This window comes from Mustela erminea, chromosome 14, assembly GCF_009829155.1.
Source record: "Mustela erminea isolate mMusErm1 chromosome 14, mMusErm1.Pri, whole genome shotgun sequence".
Lineage (NCBI taxonomy): Eukaryota > Metazoa > Chordata > Mammalia > Carnivora > Mustelidae > Mustela > Mustela erminea.
This window is the reverse complement of record NC_045627.1, coordinates 82,740,039-82,757,951: the sequence shown is the minus strand read 5'-3', so window position 1 is coordinate 82,757,951 and position 17,913 is coordinate 82,740,039. Positions and strand designations below refer to the sequence as shown.

Here is a 17,913-nt window from a genome sequence, read left to right as displayed (position 1 = left end):
AGCTGCCTTGTCAGGCTGATTCACAGCCCCGCACCAGAATTCCTCTTGGGAAGGAACACTTTTTGGGCAAAGAACCGAATTTCGTCTGTGTAGGTGGCAAGGGTTGGCAGGAGCTGTAGCTCAGATGGCTAAGGGGCGCCCCGTGTGAAATGAGAGTAAGGAGGTTTGGTTCCTGAGGTCAAGGTCAGAGAAGAGGACAGAGGGCAGAGGAAGGACCTGGGCATTGGTGTGAGATAGAGAACAATGGAGGAGAGTCAGGGAAACATCCCCTGGAAGCGGGCAGAGGACAGCTGAATAATCACGCCCAACGTCACTTTCCTGCCGTTGTAGCGCACAGCCCTCCTCCCGGGACCCAGACAGTCACACTACAGTCACGAATCCCTGTGAGCCCTTTGTTCTGCTGTGTTTTACCTTTGGCAAGGGTTGGGGGGCTGAACCTTGAGGAAGCTGCATTTTATTCATATTTGGGTCAATACAGCAGTCAAGTAGGCACCTGAGAACAGATGAGACTGGAGTATACAGGCCCTAGAGGGTTCACAGAAATCGTGGGGTGCACCTTGGCAATCCACTAGGCATGGGCTTGAGCTGGAGTCTACAGGCGCAGAGAAACACCAGCCGACATCTGGGTGAGCAGACATTTGAAAACTTAAATAAAACCCACAGAATCAAAATTGGGGATCATGAATGTTGTTTGTACTCATTTGAATTTTCTTAAATTTTGTTTTGTTTTTTAAAGATTTTTCTTTCTTTCAGTAATCTCTACACCCAACATGGAGCTCGAACCTACAGTCCCAAGACAGAGTCCTACGCTCTTCCAGATGAGCCAGCCAGGCATCCCTGTCTGTACTCTTTTTGAAACTGCTTTTTGTTTTCCATTTCAGTGGCATATCAAAAACAATTCCCCATGCCTGTAACATCTGATTTAATAGCTGAAATGGACACCAAGTTGTCTCTGAGTGTTTGCTTGGAGATCTCGTTTTGTATGCTTGTCTCCGCCTAGATGGTCGAAGACGTTGCAGGGTGAGGAGCCTGGGGAGCCTAGACCAGCTGCAGGTCAGACCAAGCAGGAAAGTACTGAGTCCAGAGAACTGTGAATGGGGACCGACTTGGGGGCCCAATCAGGGCGGCAGCATCGACCACAGAAGTAGGGACCGTCAGGGTGGAGAGTGCGGCTGGAGGCCGTGGGAGGGCTGCTGCCATCATGGGGATGGAGGACATCTCCAGAAGCACAGAGGCTTCTTCTTGTCTCAGGAGAGCATTGTAGCCATGTGCAGCTTGTTGATGGAGAGACCTGGGTTCTCCACTGGCAATCATATCCTGGGATGTTTGATACAGGTCTTGAAGGGCCTAGTTCATCAGCTGGAATCTGGCTCTTTTGTGGGGGACAGAGGCCAGGTACTTTTGGTGATGATGCTTTCTAAGTTTTGCATGTCTAAGCCAGAACATGGGAATAATCATGGACTCTTTGGATCTGCTTGAATACCTCCAGTGATGGGCAGTTCTCTGTCCTGAGGTTTCCCTCTGGAGAGAGTGATAACTGGATTTCTGGGAAGCTCTTGCTCTTGCTCCATAATTGAGGTCCCACCCATGATTCCATGAGATCATGTTCCCGGGCTCTGGACAATAATGACACCACGAGGCCTGGGCTGCTCCATGGTCAGTGGTGAGGCTTGAGGACAAGAGGGACAATCTGGCTGACCTTATGAACAATCATCTTGGGCTGGCCCTTTTACTCAAGGGTCAACCTAAATTTGCCTTCTTCTGGGACCCCTCTGAATCCGCACTCTCTCAGCCTCACGGCTGATGAGTAGTTGTTAAAAGCTAGCCAGCCCACAGCTGACCACAGACACCTGAAGGATCCCAGCCGAGACCAAGAGAACAACCCAGAAGAGCATCTGAGCCCAGCCCCAAAGCCAACGCACAGGATCAGAGACTAAATAAATGGTTTTTGTTTTATGAGGGTCGTTTGTCACATGGCAAAAGCTAACTGATAAGATTTCCCCCATGGGGGCCCATTCACTTTCCTTTATACCAGCCTACACCCAAGCCTGGCTGGCCATCCTGAAGATCTGTGCGTCGGAGTGCAAAGCACGGCACATGACGGAGGAGCGGGGGAAGGGTCCTATTCCTCTCCCAGGTAAAATAACGGTTTACAAGCATGGCCCCTTGACTACCGGCCATTAGCATCATCTTGGTCCATGCCAGACTGGGTATCACTGCTTTCTATCTCTCTGAGGATTATGTTCTGAGCACCCCACATTTGAAACTGTGCCCAGTCCCTTAGTCCAAAATGGAAACGTGAAGGCACATATTGGTCTGCAGTAAGGGGTCTCTTCTCCTCCTGCTAAAACAGATATTTGATGACACATTCAAATACAAGATTCTCTTTGCTCACGATTTTCATATGGTCCTAAGCACACTGGATATTATCAAAACCATATTTCTTATGAAAACAAGCTGTTGAAACCCACACACTTTCAGACATCATTGGAATCTAAATGCTAAACTGTGCTGTCATTTTTGGAAATCGAAGACAGTATGAACGTAACTGGGGACTGCAGGCCAAGGGCAGGGTAAGAGGAGATGGGACAAGGGGGTGGGAAGGAAGAGCCGGCAGAAATCCTGAGTGTGGATGGGATATCAGTGCCAATTATACTGGAGCCAAGATATTAGACTGACCAGCCGTATGTTAGAGCCACATTAAGAAATTAAAGGTATTTGCCTTCTATGTGATGTAATATGACAAATGCAATTATTAGCCCTTAGAGAGAGTTTCAGATAACATCAGGCAATGTTATTATGTAAAATAGAAAATAGCTTTTTAAGACTTTTGTTCTTCAGACAATTTTATTGTAAACTCATCTTTTAAAATGTAAGGTTAGTAATAATTACCTTATCAATAAGACTTTGTTAAGTCCCATTTGCTCTGACTATAATGCTTTCCAACAAGAACAAAAAGAACATCTTAATCATATTTTCCTGTTTTGTTTTTTTTTTTCCTAATTAACTTTTAGAGTAGTGACCTACATCCCAATGCTCCCCCCCCAAAAGATATAAAACAATGAGGGATGCCTGGGTGGCTCAGTGGGTTAAAGCCTCTGCCTTGGGCTCAGGTCATGATCCCAGGGTCCTGGGATCAAGCCCCGCATCAGGCTCTCTGCTCGGCAGGGAGCCTCTTCTTTCTCTCTGCCTGCCTCTCTGCCTATTTGTGATCTCTGTCTGTCAAATAAATAAATAAAATCTCTTTTTAAAAAAAGATATAAAACAATGAGAAAGAGAAAGTCAGTGTGTGCAACCACCAGACCCTCAGGACAACTTGAAGATCAGAATAGAGACAGTTAAGCATTCTTCAAAATAACTGTGAACAATGAGAGGAAAGTCAGACAATCTCAGAGCACAGTTTCTCATGTGTCCACCTCGGCCCTCCATGAATCTGTGTAAATCACAGGAAGACCTAGTTCTACAGGAAAACAGCAGAGAAGACAGAAGGAAGCTAAAACTCATGATTAAGTGTCCTGGTTGGACTTCAGATGTGGGAGCCGGTGCCTCCAGGGAAGCTCGGCCCAAGCACTGCTTCCCAAGCCCCAGCCCCTCTCTTGCCTCCCACCCACCCTGGTTTGGTTCTTAGGACCATGTGTCTGCCCACTGCCTGGCTTCCAGAACGTGGGGTTGAGGACTCATCTTGCCATGTACAAACACAGCTCCCAAAGGATGACTTCCTGAATTCCCTAGGGGTAGGATCTGCCCAGCTGATAAGAATGTTTGGTACTAATGACTGACTGCCCAAGGGAGTCAGTTCCTCCTCTCCTCAACCTGAATCCCCTTGTTTAGGCTCAAGGAGGGAAAGGTATTTGCAAAAGCATGGGCAGTCCCGGGGCAGTAGAGCAGGCTGGAGTGGGGAGAGAGGGAAGCGTATCCAAGACACTCCAAACAGCGAAACTTCCACCAGGCGATGCAAACAATAACATCACCACATGTTCTTCAAAGAACTGGAACACACGAGAGGCAGATCTTGTGACTGACCAGGACTCAAGGTTTGGTTGTCTCATCTGCTCGCTTTGAAACACGAGACGCGAGATAACTCTGTCAGATCCTAATTTGAGCCTCGTTATCTGCTTCAGCAGAAACATATTCGCAGGAGTGGGCTTTTGAACGGCCAGAATACAAGGCCTTGCTTTTGAAGCCCCCTAGACTGACTAATAAAACCACGTCCCCTCAAAATGAAAAGCTTGCCCCTGCTCACAAAGGACCACTCCAGCGGTACCCACACCATACCCTTTATTGTCCCTTCACCCAAAACGAGCACAGCCAGAAAGAATAATCATTCGTGATCTAAGCCTTGCAACTCAGGATTCAATAAGCATGAAAGGCAACGACTCTGAGGAAAGTCAGTCCTTTGGTAGAGGCTGGGAATTTCTTTGGAGCCCCAGAATCCTGAGACACAACCAATTTTAGTCATTCCCGAACCCATGTGAGCAGCTCGACTACACAAGGTTAGCTCTCTTTGCTAGAACACAGCCTGTCTCACTGGGTTTAATCTCTTTATAATTCTTTGGCACCAATTCTGGCACGGGGCTCTGCTGAGGCCATTCCCTGACTTGAGAGCAGAGCAGAATTTCCCCTTTTTAGGTCACAAACTCAGAGCGCTCACTCATCCCAGCGGCTCCCTCCACCGTGTCAATTTTAAACACCCTCATTAACAACATTCATGAAAGGTGGCAACTCTCTTGAGTTGTTCCTGCCGTACGCAGCCGTTCCACGAGACTGAAACACAGGCCCAGGCTTGCCGCAGCAGGTAGGACTATAAAAACACAGATATCTACCGCGTCTAAACACAGCGGAATTAAGGACCCCAGGACAAAGGTCGTGGACTGTCCAGTGACTCTCAAAGGGTCCAGACAAGCCCATTAAGTGCGGTCTTCTTGGACAGGGTCTGCTGCTCCCTGGTGTCGTCACCTGGATCTCAGGCCCCTGCCCTGCCTTCTGTGCTGGGGAGGACCATCTCACCCAGGCTTCTGATCTCCTCGGGAATCAGAGATGGAGAGCACGGTCCGCCTCCTAGTGAGTTGGGTTGCTACAGGTCAGCACCCCACAGTCTGGTGCGATGCATTTGTCCCGCCCCCCGGTGTTGCCTTTATGCCCTACACTCCCCTGGCCCATTCGGGGCACATCATCGCGTCTGCGTAGCGGCACCCATCATTGCAACCAGCGTCTCTGCTGCAGTCCCATAAGATCAGATGCTTGCGCAGGCAACTTCTGAGGACCTGCCATTGGCCTTTGCTCTGAAAATGGCTCGTTTTTCATTCGCCACCTCCCACGGACACAGCATCCTGCCCACCCCACCAAACCACCTCCTTCCTAGACACTGCTGACGGGCTTAAGCTGGGCCAGTCAGATCTTCTCTCTTGATATGTAATAGGGGTCCCGGAAGTTAATCAAGATAGGGGGGGATAAATCGCCAGGCAAGGAGGAATGGAGGCCAGGATCAGTGCCAGAGAGACCTGGAGACGACCCGCGGTGACCTGAGGGAGGAGCAAGGTGAGGAGCCCAGCGGACACCAGGCCACCCTCAGACCGGAAGGAAGCGGACCCTGGCCCACTCTCAGACCGGAAGGAAGCAGACACCGGCCCATCCTCAGACCGGAAGGAAGCGGACCCCGGCCCACTCTCAGACCGGAAGGAAGCGGACCCCGGCCCACCCTCAGACCGGAAGGAAGCGGACCCCGGCCCACTCTCAGACCGGAAGGAAGCAGACACCGGCCCACCCTCAGACCGGAAGGAAGCGGACCCTGGCCCACTCTCAGACCGGAAGGAAGCAGACACCGGCCCATCCTCAGACCGGAAGGAAGCGGACCCTGGCCCACTCTCAGACCGGAAGGAAGCGGACCCCGGCCCACCCTCAGACCGGAAGGAAGCAGACACCGGCCCACCTTCAGACCAGAAGGAAGCAGACACCGGCCCACCTTCAGACCGGAAGGAAGCGGACCCCGGCCCACCCTCAGACCGGAAGGAAGCGGACCCCGGCCCACCCTCAGACCAGAAGGAAGCAGACACCGGCCCACCTTCAGACCGGAAGGAAGAGGGCCCCGGCCCACCCTCAGACCGGAAGGAAGCAGACCCCAGCCCACCCTCAGACCGGAAGGAAGCAGGTGGTAGCCGAGAAGCCCGGATGCAAGGAGCTGCTACAGCCCAGAGCGGTGTCTTCTCAACTCACAGTGAGTTTCTGCTTCTTTCACCCGATGTTCCCTGATGGACACCATGCTCGAAGTGGCCAGGATCTGCAGACTGGGGCCTTCGCTCCGTCCTCACCCTCCCTCAACCTCTCCACAGCCTCTGTGACACTGCCGCCCCCACTTCCCCTGAAGTTCTGTCCCCTTATGTAGGCGCGACAAAACCCGCTTTCCCTGGCCTTCTCCAGTGGCTCCTCCCACCCTCTCAGGGGAACCGTCTAATAAGACCCAGGCTCTGGTCTTCCAGCCTGGTCTCCTCAGAAGCTTCCCTTTGTTCCCATGACTCCCTCCACAGCGTCCAGGCAGAAGGTTCCAGATCTAGGTCTCCATTCCTCACTTCCTCCTGCACCCACTGTGTTTTCAACTCTGGCGGAGACTTCTACTCAGATGATTCACAGTCACTTAACCTCGTGAAATATAAATGTGTATCTTTCTTCTTCACCCCAAACCCTCTCTTGACTCCCTGATTTCCACTGACAGGACCGTGGTGTTTCAGTGACATCCGCTGGGGCCCTCATGGTGATTCTGCGTCTCCCAGTGATCTCAGCTCGGGATCCGCCTCCCTTCCAGCCCAGGCGCTCCGCTGGCTCCCGGCTCACGTGAGAGTGGCTTACAACGATACCGCCATTCCCAGGACCTGGTACATGGGGTTAGTTGAGTGTTTGCTGAGAGGACGGAAGAGATGAATGATTGTGTTTTAATGTCGCCTCTGTCTCATTCCTCGTCTCTCCAAGACACATTCACGGACACCTCTGGATTCTTCCTTCCCGGAGTGTCTTTCACTGTCCCTTTCCTCCCATTCCCTTTACTTCTGGGCCAGACCCTTATCACTACCCAGTAGAGCTGCTGCAGAAGCAAGGCCGTCTCCTGACTGCGATGACAAACCCGACAAGGGGCACTCTGGGAACATTGTGGGTGCAGAGTTTTTGGATCTTCCCAAATCTCCCCGTATAAACAGAGCAACAAGATAGGAAAACCAAACCCTGTGGACTTTTAAAGCAAAACTTGACACTTAGCCTTGTCCTGAACATCGACCACCAACAGCCACAAGACCCCCCTCAGATTGGTGTCCGTGCAGGAGGACATGGACAAAGGCCAAAGGGCCCTGCCAACTGGACCTGAGGGCAGGACAAACCCAAAGTAGCCAACAGGTACTCACTAGGAAGGACAGCGTGCCAGTTGGGGAGCAGCAGCTAAAACCAGAGGAGGTTTGCCCCCCTGCACACGTGCATATGCAGAAATCACACATGAGAGAGCATGTAGTCTGAGTCTGGTCATTTCTGTTTCATGGAACGTCCTATGAAATAGACCCACACATGCACACACAACACACATGCACTGCCCTGGGTTTCACTAAGCTGTAAGATTTTTAAATGAGGCTCAACATTCTACCCTCCTTCGGTGTGGCCTGATGAGTCAGTTCTAACCGACACCAAGTCAGACTCAGAAACACAGTGTTTGCTGAAATCCCATATGGCGGTTCAAGTTGGCAGCCACAGCACCAAAACTGGTCGGAAAAGGTACTTGTGTGAGTCTAGAGAAACACTGCAAACATGTCAAAGTCAACACCATCAAGAGTTTTAAAAATAACGTGTGCCCATAAGGTCTCGGTGTATTGGGGCCTCAGGGGGTCTATGAAACCATCATTCCACAGAACCATAAATACTTGAAAATCCAGTTTGTGAGGGGTGGAATCATAACAGAGGCCAGAAGAATGAAATCTCCTCCAACCAAAAAAACCCTTTTTTAAGAATGAGGGGACCAAGGTCTAGATCCACAGGAACTCATCCTACCAAAAGGAGACAGTAACTTATTGGAAAGAAAAAAATACATGTCATGCAGCTTAGGAGACCATGGAGTAGGGGAACGTGGCAATAAGAAGCACAAATGTGTCTTTCATCTCCCTTTATAAGGAAAGAAAAGAAAGAAATGCATTTATTCCCTCTAATCTCAGTAGCCAAACCAGTTTAAAGCCACACATTGTTCAAAGGAAGAAAGCTGGCCGTCTGAGACGTACTTACCCAGGGTGCTCTGAGCATGAGGAGAGCAGAGCTGAGAACAAGCCTTCTCTTCCTGATGTGAGGACTTCTCAGCACTGCCCTCCGCCCGTGGTCTGTCTTCCCCCAGGATCACATGGAAGTGTTCTATAAATGTGCATTGGCTTAAGGTTGGGAAAGCTGGCCCGGAAAGCAGCGGCGTGTAAGCAATCTGACCCAGGCTAGGCAGCGGCTTTCCAGAAGGCTCTGCAACCCTGAGAGGGACTAACAGAGGCCAGCAAGATTGCAGGTGCCCAGAGTTTGCAGCTCCCTGTTTTTCTCACTCTACGTTTTGTTGGGGACCCGGATCCCGTCTCAACCGCCTGGGGCTGCAAGTGCGTTTGGTTGAGGCAGTTCTGTATTTTGGCTTGGACCAGCCACTTTTCAAAACAAAGCAGCCTTCAAAACCGAACAAAATGAAAAACTGTAAAGTTAGAGGTGCTTCTGGTAAATGGGAATAGGTCTTTGTCAGCTTCTCCTGACCTCATAAAATCAGTCTGTCCTTTTTGAAAACGTCAGTCTGCTCCCTTCAGAAAGAAAGGATGAGCAGTTACTCTTAGAGCATTTCTAAATGGCAAAGCTACCTAAAATTCCATCAGTACTGAATGAATTAAATGTGCAGCCGTATGATGGAAAACAAAGCAACCGTTAGAAAGAATGGAGCCCTTTAGGTGCCAACAGTGAAAACTTTCCAAGATGCATTGCTGAGTGGGAAAAAAAATTGAGGTACATAATAGTATGTATAATGCTACCATCTGTGTAAAAAAGGTATAAATCTATGTGCATGCTACAGTATATGTAGTATGTTAATTCTATGCTCTGAAAAAAAATCATACTGCACTATATAGTTTTTTTTATTTTTTATTTTTATTTTTTGATGGGCAGAGGCATAGGGAGAAGAAGACAGAGAATCTTAGGCAGGCTCCAGGCCCAGCACATAGTCTGAGACAGGATTCAATCTCATGACCCTGAGTTCATGATTTGAGCCAAAATCAAGAGTCGGACGCTTAACTGACTAAGCCACCTGGGTGCCCTACACAATTTTATAATATGTGTAAAAATATATAAAATAATGACCTTCTGGAAATTCACACAAGCAACTGGTGGCAGTGAGTGGTTGCCACCAGGAAGGGGTGGAAACTGGGGGACAGGGAAAGAGGAAGATTGTCTCCCCACGTTTTTCTGTTCTAGGAATTGTACCTCATGTGAATAGTGATTTTTCAAAGAAAATTTTAAAAGTAATCTAATTTCCAATAGAAATGTTTAATTTTCAAAATTGCTTTTCAGGCACTGAATTCAATTGACCATAACACTTAATTTATTTATTTAACATATTCAACATCTTTTATTGGGTTGTAAGGAGCCTGTCGTACGGAGGCCCCGTCTGTGGGCTCTGAAGGAGGAGTCAGGGCTGGATGGCTCGGCCCTCGTTCATCTTCTCTATAGCCGTGACTTGGAGCAGGTGTCCCCGAGCCTCATCCAGGGTGGAACTGCCCCACCGCCCACCTTCTCCATGGGCCCAGCAAGGCCTAAACAAGACGTTGTACATAAAAGCTCTCTGCAAACAGAAAGCCTTTATTCAGGAATAGAATTGTTCGCAGTGATCACATTTGGGAGGACTTTTTTCTGAAGTTCTTGGGAAATTCAACACTCAGAACGCAAATGTTCCCACGAGCACAAGCATAGAGGTAAAGCAGATACTTCCAGAGGGCCTGGGTCTACGGTCGCCAGGGTGGGTTTTCTCCTTAGCACCAGTTTTGATGTCCCCTGCATCACCCCTCTGCTGTGCAGGGCGCCTCTGTGAGTGGCCTTCCGGCATGTCCCGTGGTTAGGTCTTTCTTCTGCCTCTACCTTCGGTTCCCACTTAACGCAACCAGGAGCAGTTTTCAGCGCTTGTATTTGCACTAACACATAATGCTTGGTTGAAGATGCCTTGAGATGTAAGAAAGCTTTTTTGGTTTTTGTTTCGTTTTGTTGTTCTTTTGTTTAATTACGCTGAGATCACAAGTCAAAGTCCCATTGCCCAGGAACAGGGTGGTTCCCACCTTTCCCATAAGAAACTGCAGGAGTGGTCTCAGCGGCTGAAATGGCGCCACCGTGTGGCAACACTCTCAGGGTCGCTTTAACCCTTCATGTGACCCGCCAGCCTTGAAAGGCTTCTCCACTCAAACTCTAATTACCCAAAGCAAAAAATTGTTTTAATCTGGTGAGATTTGAAATGTTTTCAGATTTGCTCATAAAGTGCTGTTTCATTAATATTTTTATTGCGTATTACTTACTTGCCCCATGTAAATTCACATAAATGCGGCCTTCCTGAAAATGACTGGCATATGGCATAGAACACGAGAAAAAACATTTCTCAGGCAGTGCTTCGAGCTGGTGATTATTTTAAAATTCTGAGAGGAAAATAATTCAAAGTGATGTTATGACAGCAAACAGGTGGATTTATAAAAATAAAAGGATAATGTTTACAGCCTATTATCTCCCTACGCAGTGAAAAAGAAACTCGTTAATGAAGCAGGCAGAGCTCCTTTCCTTTGAGAGTTCACTGAAGTGACAGCAGGGATTTTTTTTTTTTTTTTAAGTTTTTTGGGACCCTAAGAAAGCAAACTGGGATGGCAGCTTGGTCAAGCGATTGGTCCATGTCTGTGGATGCTGGCAAGGGGATTGAGGTTTGGTCCTGGAGGGCATAGGAGGCTCAGCCTAGAGCTGGGGTCAAAGGAGGTGGTGGGATTTCAGCCCCAACAAGCCCCAGTCTGCACTGCAGACCCAGGACAGAAATCCCAGGAACAATGGAGGGAACAGAACTGGGGTTGAATATTTGAAAATTAAAAACAGGCCTAAGCGGAGTGTGTGCCTTCCCCTTGTTCCGTCCTCCCCTGACGCCTGCTGAGCAGACAGAAGCTGAAATCAAACAAAAACCAAACCTCCCACATAGTCTCAAATAAAAAATTCAATAGAAGGCTGAAGACAAACAAAAAATATGTCAAAAAAATAGAATTAATGAAAGACTTAAAATATGAAAAAAATATTACAGGCTTAGAGAATCAATCCATGAGTTCCCATATCACATTCACAGAGAGGCAGACATGGAACCGAAATGTGGAAGGAAGAAATTATCAAGGAAGTAATATAAGAATATTTTCCAAAGTTCAAGGAGGTGAAGCTCCAGATCGAAAGGGTCCAGCACAGTAACTTCACAGTCTGTCTCATGGTTCTGTGGGGTGGGCTGGGCCCCGCTGCGTGGTTCTCGTATGCAGGGAGGGCTCTCATGGAACTGCAGTCAGACGAAAGCTAGAATCAGAGCCATCTGAGGGCTCAGTGGGCTTGGATGTCGCAAAGCCTCATGCACATGGCTGGCGGGTGACCCAGGCTAGCAGCTCACCTGTGACCTGCACATGGCCTCTCCCTTTGTCTTCAGCTTCTTTACAATATGGAGAATAGGTTCTAAGAGTAAATGTCCCACTCAGCAGAACGTAGAACCGGCCGATCTCTTAACGCCTCGGTCCAGAACTTGGCACAGGGTCACTTCTGTATTCTGTTGGTCAGACAGTCGTGGGGCCCACCTTAAAGGGGAGGAGACAGAAATCCGCTATCTCAGTGGGAGGAGTGTCAAAGAATTCACGGCTGTCTTCAATTCACCACCAACCCTACATGTTTCTAGAAACAAAACAGTATAGGTCAATTACTGATAATGAGAGTCAAAACCAAATTGACCTTCCAGCACTCTCTCCCCTGGGTACCGCTCTCCACCTATGTGCGTCTTCCTACAGTTTCAAATGTGCCAGACTCATTTTCTTTTCTTTTTTTTTTTAAAGATTTTATTTATTTATTTGACAGTGAGAGATCACAAGTAGGCAGAGAGGCAGGCAGAGAGAGAGGAAGGGAAACGGACTCCCCACTGAGCAGAGAGCCCGATGTGGGGCTCGATCCCAGGACCCTGACATCATGACCTGAGCCGAAGGCAGCGGCTTAACCAAACTGAGCCACCCAGGCGCCCTTGTGCCAGACTCATTTTATCCTCAAAGACTTTTCTTTGCCATCCCCTCTGACCAGAATATGATTTCCCTGCATCTTTGCGTGACTCAAGTCGGATCTCAAATAGCCCCTTCTCAGAGAAGATGTCCCTGCCCATGATATCTAAAATAAGTTGCATTCAGCATTTCTACCCTTAGCCTAAATTCTTCTAAATCCTTCATAGGACTTGGGGAGAGTGAGGAGTGACTTCTGATAAGTATGAGTTGTTTTTTTTCCTGAGGGGATGAAAATGCTCTAAAGTTGATTGTGGTGATGGCTGCACCAATCTTGTGAACAATAAAAACCACTGAATCGTATACTTAAGAAGTGTGAATTTTACAGCAGGTGAATTATCGATCAATAATAATAATAATAAATCTCACTCTGGCCTTCGGAAGTGAGTAAACATATTTAAATTGTTTTGCATCTCTGCTCCTCCAGCAGGTGTGAGTATGGTCTCCTGGGTATCACCTGCGAATTAGAAATGGCCAATTAGGGGCGCCTGGATGGCTCAGTGGGTTAAGCTGCTGCCTTCGGCTCGGGTCATGATCTCAGGGTCCTGGGATCGAGTCCCGTGTCGGGCTCTCTGCTCAGCGGGGAGCCTGCTTCCTCCTCTCTCTCTCTCTGCCTGCCTCTCTGCCTACTTGTGATCTCTCTGTCAAATAAATAAATAAAATCTTAAAAAAAAAAAAAAGAAAAGAAATGGCCAATTAGAGGCTCCCTCCCAAACTACTGAATCAGAATCTACAGTTTTAACAGCCATCCCCAGGTGAATCAAATGCACACTAACATTCGGAAAGCACTGGAGTAAAGTGTTACTGAGGGCATGTAGTCAAGTTTTGGGGTGACAAATACATAACAGGTGTGATCCCATCAAGACACTTATTAACATGGGATTAGGAAAAAAATTTAATTCACAGGCCTTTTTTATTTATGCATAAATCCTCTTTAATGTTAATGAAATGAAAGAAAGAAATCTGGTCTTGGAAGACCAGATGAGGCTCAAGGCTTACGCGTGTTCCCAAATGTCCCCAAGCTAACACTGGTTGGTTTGTTTTGCCAACTGGAAATCACTCCAGGTGCAGAAGTTTCAAGGGCCCGTTGCTGTTTACTAATATGCTGTGGCTCCTTTCCATAAAAAGAGGGAGGAGACAGTGGGGTGGGGAGGCTAACAATCCTTTTGGACCCGTAAGTATTGAGAGCCTGGAAAATACTCATTTGCACTGTTTGATTAGTAATTTGCACATATTGTTTGACAATACAGATGAAAAATTAATATTTTTTGTTAAACATCTCGTCTGAAACGACTAAAATAACGCATCCCTGCAGCAGTACAGATTTCCTAGTCCCTTGCTATCTCTTCTTCCCATTCCTGTCCCGGGTAAGCGGTATTCGCGGCGTAGACGCCTGTCTCTGGGTTTGTGTTATACATCTGACCTCAAGCAGCCCCTCTGCTCTCCTGCCAACTCACAGCAGAACGGGTGCTTTCTCTCTTGTCGGCATCCAAGTGGGAAGCGCTGGGAGCCATGTGTCCCCTTCCTTCCCACACTCAGGGGTCTTCGCTCACCTGGCCCCGAGGTCTTGATAATAGGAATGTATGTCCCAGTCCCGGGCCTCTCAGAAGCTTTTGGATCAGCCTCTAGACTTAAGGGAGGGGCTTGGGAAAAAGAAAAGTCTCTAGATCTGGAAAGTTCTATCCCATGAAATTTATATGGTTGACTCCTGTTTTTTTTTTGTTTTGTTTTAATTTATTTGACAGAGAGAGACAGAGAGACGGAATACAAGCAGGGAGAACAGAAGCAGGCTTCCAGCTGAGCAGGGAGCCCCATGCAGGGCTCGATCCCAGGATCCTGGGATCATGACCTGAGCCGAAGGCAGACTCTTAACGACTGAGACACCCCGGTGCCCCGTGGCTGACTCCTCTTCTTAACTGAAATGTCAGCTTTTCAGAGGGGACTTCCCGGACTACACCTCAGCTCAAGTAACCCACGCATACTCCTCACTGCCTGATAGGTAATTCCTTGCCACAATATGCTTTTTAATTGCCTCAGATTGCCACCATCTGAAATTATTTATCTATTCCTTGTTTGTTGTCTCTCTCCCTGATAAGATTGCCAGCTGGCGCCTGCCCGCGACAGCAGGGATCTTGTCTGTCTTGCTCGCAGAGCCTGGCATCTCATGGGCACGTGATGCCCTTGAGCTTGAACAGTGTGTGTCACGGGCCTTTTGATGCTCAGGCCCTCCGCCCCCACGGCCTCAGAGCGCACCCACGGCCTGGGTGGACAGTGTTCACCTATCTAGAGCTCTCACCTTGAGTTCCCGGACCCTCTTTTGTGTTCCTGTAGAAATTCCCTTTATTCTCAGGGAGCCTGGTAGCGCCATACAAAATATGGCGTATACAGGATTGAGTCGTTTCATAGCATGAGCCTCTTGGGACACGTGTGATTATTTCCCACCTTGAAGGAAGCAGCTCCCGGACACCACGTGATGGCCAGCTGCCAGACCCTTGCTCTCCTCCCCGCCTGCACCCCCAGCTTCCCTCCTGGGCTCCTTCCCATCCCATGACCCGGACTTCCCTCAGTGGCCCTGGTTCTTCTACCCGGGTCAGATTCCTGCCTAGCTCCAAATCCTTTCCTTCCGAGCGTTGAACACAACAGGTGTTCTATATTCATCTTTGTCTCACTTGCTTGACATCTGACTACCTCCAAAAACCGTCAGCTCCCTGAGTGTAGGACCTTGTTTGCCGTCCTCAAATACTGTATGTCCAGCCTCCAGCCCGTGGCTTAGCACCTAGTGGACCCCTCGATAAACCTGCATTAACAAATGAAGCACCCAGAAAAGAGGCAGATTTTCATCACTGACTCACGTAATCATTAGCACAGCAGGTACTATTGGAGGACTAAGGGGTCAAGTTTTTACTACCTTCTACCTTCTCCTTGAGCCTGGCCGATGAGGAGAGCCAAGATAATCTCCCTGAGAGATATACTAAATATCAAATCACACCAAGTGACATGTTTACGACACTAGCCACTATAAACGCATTGTAGATGACCTAACTGGGTCCTGGCTGGACATTTATACGGCCCCTAAATCCGGAATTCCTAGCATCAAATCAGATCGGACCCGAAGGATCCCCCTGTGGCTGGCTGGCTTCCTCAGTGCCAGAACAATCATACACTGTTTCCCACCCGAGAATGTACATGTTTTTTCCCATTTGAGTTGCAAGAACGCTGGTGCCCAGCTACAGCATGCTGGAGACTCCGTGCACCAGGCCATTCCGTGCCTCTACCTCAGCCCCAGCTGGAACTCTCCTGCATCCCTCCCCTCTGCCTGGTGGTCCTGAAGGCCTGTTTTCCAGATGTCCCCCTCTGGGTTAGTCCTAACTTGGCGATAGTTCACTGTCCTATCATGTTAGTTAGGAGGGTGACCCAGAAGCTCATCTCCCAGGGAGGGAGGAGGGAGTCTACCCAGTCAGCTCTTCTCCCCTCACTGGTCTCTGCTCCTTCATCTTGTAACGCTCTGTTCCTGATTACTGTGCGTGACTACTGTGCTAATCTTTCTTTCCTGTTTCAGGCACAGTTCCTACTTTCTGGATCCATCTGGTTGCACGTTTGGCGTCTTTATATCTTGGTAATAGAAAATCTAAACCAAACTGGCTTAAGGAAGAAGGAAATGCATCATTTGGGTTGTTTTGTGAGCCAATCACAGAATGCCCGGTGACAAGTGATGTAAGCAACAAGGACACTTATTACCTCTTGTGACAAGATATCCAGTGGGAGGACTGTTGCAGCTTGGGTTCAGCAATTTTGTTAAGTCATCAAGGACCTGGGGTCTTTCTGCCTTGTAATGTTAATTTGTTAATTTTTCCTCATGTGGCCACAAGATGGCTGCCTCATTTTGAAGAACACAGGTGGACAACCTTGGACTACAGGGGAGCATTTCCTTTCAGTGTCTGTTTTTAATGTGGAGAAAACGTTTCTGAGAAGACCTTCAGTAGACTTCTCCTTAGTCCTTTCAGTCAGGATTGCACCATATTCCATGGCACAGGTACAAGGGAAGCTGGGAGGAAGGGGAATATCTGGTTTTGTTCATTTGTTTGCTTTTTGGCCTCTTTGGTAGAAAGGGGGCTTTGACAGTAGAGAACAAAGGTTAGGGAAACAGAAATAGAAGGTATGTCTCCCATCTTACCCTGTGGTGGGGTTGAGGCCTTGTGACCAGATCTGGCCAATGGACTATGAGCAGCAGTGACATGCGCACATTCTGGGTTGACGCAATTAAGCCAACTCACTAATCCTGGACTGTCTACTTCTGGACTTCCAGTGTCACAAGGAAAATTCTAACTATTTTGGCTAAGGCCTTGTAGTAGAGTTTCTATTATACCTAGCTAAATAAACCCTGATACACCTTTTACCCATCATTTCGGTTATCAAATTAATCTCCACCTTTCTTAGCCTTGCTCTGCTCAGAGACTAATTTATGGAGTGTATCACACAGGTTCTCTTGCCCTCTAACTTCATGCTGCCCTTAGCCAATGGGAGGTAAAATCATTTGAAGACATGTTTGGGAGAGAGAGAGAGACCAAGGTGTTTTACCCCCACTTCCTCTTCACTTCCTCTTTTCTCAGCACTTCCTCTTCTTTTGGCATGATTGCATGTCTGTAGGACCACAGCTCCTGTCTGGTGGCCCCTTTTCCATAGCCTCAACCTTCATCTGGTTCCAGTAACACTGCTTCTTCGCTCTGACACTTCAGGCCCAGAAAGAGTAAGGTCTTCGCACCACTGTTCATCCCAGGTACCACTGTTAGTTTCCTACTGTTGCGAAATACCACAATCCTGGTCTCCACTTTTTGGCTTTGCTTGCTTGTGCTTTTGGGAAACAACATCTGCAGTAGAACTCAAAATATAAAGAATGAAATTTAGGCATTTTCTGAATAAAATTCCATCTGTCTTGGGCCCTGTTAAGGATCTTTTAGAATATTTTAGGTGTTGTTTTTTTAAAAAGATGTATTTATTTGACAGAGAGAAACCACAAGTTTCACAAGTAGACAGAGAGGCAGGCAGAGAGAGGGGGGAAGAAGCAGGCTCCCCGCAGAGCAGAGAGCCAGATGTGGGGCTCAATCCCAGGACTCTGGGATCATGACCTGGGCCAAAGGCAGAGGCTTTAACCCACCGAGCCACCTAGGCGCCCTTAGCAATACTTTAGTTTGAGAACCTGTTGTGAACATCAACTGCCACGATGTAGACATTCAGAAGGGATCGTAGAACAGAGTTTACTAGGAGAAAGACCATCTTTGTCGTTAAATTTTGCTTGTGGTTCTTCTGTCTTCCAGAGTGGGATTGCCTGGGGCCCATGAACCTCATCTGATGCGCCCCGCGAGGGCTCCGGGAAACTGAGGTCCCAGAGCCACATCTCTTGTCTCCAATCCCAGCGCGCGCCCCGCTCCAACGCAGCGGCCTCCGCCAACACATGCTCCGAGCGCCCTGACGTCGCCCGGCCGTGGCTGGGTCCCGGGGAGCCGAAGACACCCGGGAAGACGCAGGTGCGGTGGGCCTCGGAGGCCCAGCCCGGCCAGGCTCTAACTCCCACACGGCGCGGGCAGCGGGTCCCCGGTGCGGCCACTGTGCGGGGCGC

The 17,913-nt window shown here is 48.6% G+C and overlaps 1 protein-coding gene and 1 long non-coding RNA gene across 7 annotated transcripts in view; one reads left to right on the top strand and one right to left on the bottom strand.

The window, feature by feature from the left end:
• The window catches only part of TACC2 (transforming acidic coiled-coil containing protein 2), a 203,079-nt gene extending 194,720 nt beyond the window's left edge, over nt 1-8,359 (bottom strand). For 3 of the 6 annotated variants that reach the window (XM_032311894.1, XM_032311897.1, XM_032311895.1), the window contains exon 1: nt 8,251-8,359. The gene's annotated coding sequence lies outside the window, so the exon portion shown is untranslated. The remainder of the gene's footprint in view (nt 1-8,250) is intronic. The other 3 variants (XM_032311898.1, XM_032311896.1, XM_032311899.1) reach the window with 1 other exon arrangement.
• Nucleotides 8,360-15,860: 7,501 nt separating this feature from the next.
• LOC116572706 lies at nt 15,861-17,302 on the top strand. Its single transcript, XR_004278490.1, has 2 exons — nt 15,861-16,329; nt 16,907-17,302. It is a non-coding gene; the product is annotated as an uncharacterized LOC116572706 (long non-coding RNA).
• The last annotated feature ends 611 nt before the right edge of the window (nt 17,303-17,913 follow it).